This window comes from Glycine max, chromosome 12, assembly GCF_000004515.6.
Source record: "Glycine max cultivar Williams 82 chromosome 12, Glycine_max_v4.0, whole genome shotgun sequence".
Lineage (NCBI taxonomy): Eukaryota > Viridiplantae > Streptophyta > Magnoliopsida > Fabales > Fabaceae > Glycine > Glycine max.
In genome coordinates this window covers 31,094,355-31,095,221 of record NC_038248.2, presented here as the reverse complement: position 1 = coordinate 31,095,221, position 867 = coordinate 31,094,355, and the positions used below count along the sequence as shown (strand labels likewise).

Here is an 867-nt window from a genome sequence, read left to right as displayed (position 1 = left end):
GGAGATGGCTGCACCTAACTTGACTTATGAAAGTTTGTGCATTCAATATCCTGATGAGGATGTTCCATATGTTCTCAAGACTGGACTAATACATTTGTTGCCCAAGTTTCATGGTCTTGCAGGTGAAGATCCTTATAAGCATCTTAAGGAGTTCCATATTGTCTATTCCACCATGAACCCCCCTGATGTCCAGGAAGATCATATCTTTCTAAAGGCTTTTCCTCATTCTATGGAGGGAGTGGCAAAAGATTGGCTGTACTACCTTGCTCCCAGGTCCATTACCAGCTGGGATGACCTTAAGAGGGTGTTCTTGGAGAAATTCTTTACTGCATCTAGAACCACTGCCATTAGAAAAGACATTTCAGGCATCAGGCAACTTAGTGGAGAGAGCTCGTATGAGTACTGGGAAAGATTCAAGAAATTGTGTGCAAGCTGTCCTCACCACCAGATTTCTGAGCAACTCCTTCTACAATATTTCTATGAGGGACTTAGCAACATGGAGAGGAGTATGATTGATGCTGCCAGTGGTGGAGCTCTTGGTGATATGACTCCTGTTGAGGCTAGGAATCTAATTGAGAAGATGGCTTCCAACTACCAACAATTCAGTGCAAGAAATGATGTTATTGTCCTTAGAGGAGTCCATGATGTAGCCACAGATTCATCTTCATCTGCTGAAAATAAGAAGCTTGAGGGAAAACTTGACGCCTTGGTCAACCTAGTAACTCAGCTTGCCATAAATCCGAAATCTGCATTTGCACCTGTTACTGTTGCAAGAGTCTGTGGTCTATGTTCTTCTGCTGATCACCATACAAATCTTTGTCCTTCTTTGCAGCAATTTGGAATCAATGAGAAACCTGAAGCCTATGC

At 42.8% G+C, this 867-nt stretch overlaps 1 non-coding gene across 1 annotated transcript; it reads right to left on the bottom strand.

The window, feature by feature from the left end:
* Window positions 1–343: 343 nt before the first annotated feature.
* LOC112998671 (small nucleolar RNA R71) lies at window positions 344–450 on the bottom strand. The gene has a single exon (XR_003263765.1). It is a non-coding gene; the product is annotated as a small nucleolar RNA R71 (small nucleolar RNA).
* Between the last annotated feature and the right edge of the window lie 417 nt (window positions 451–867).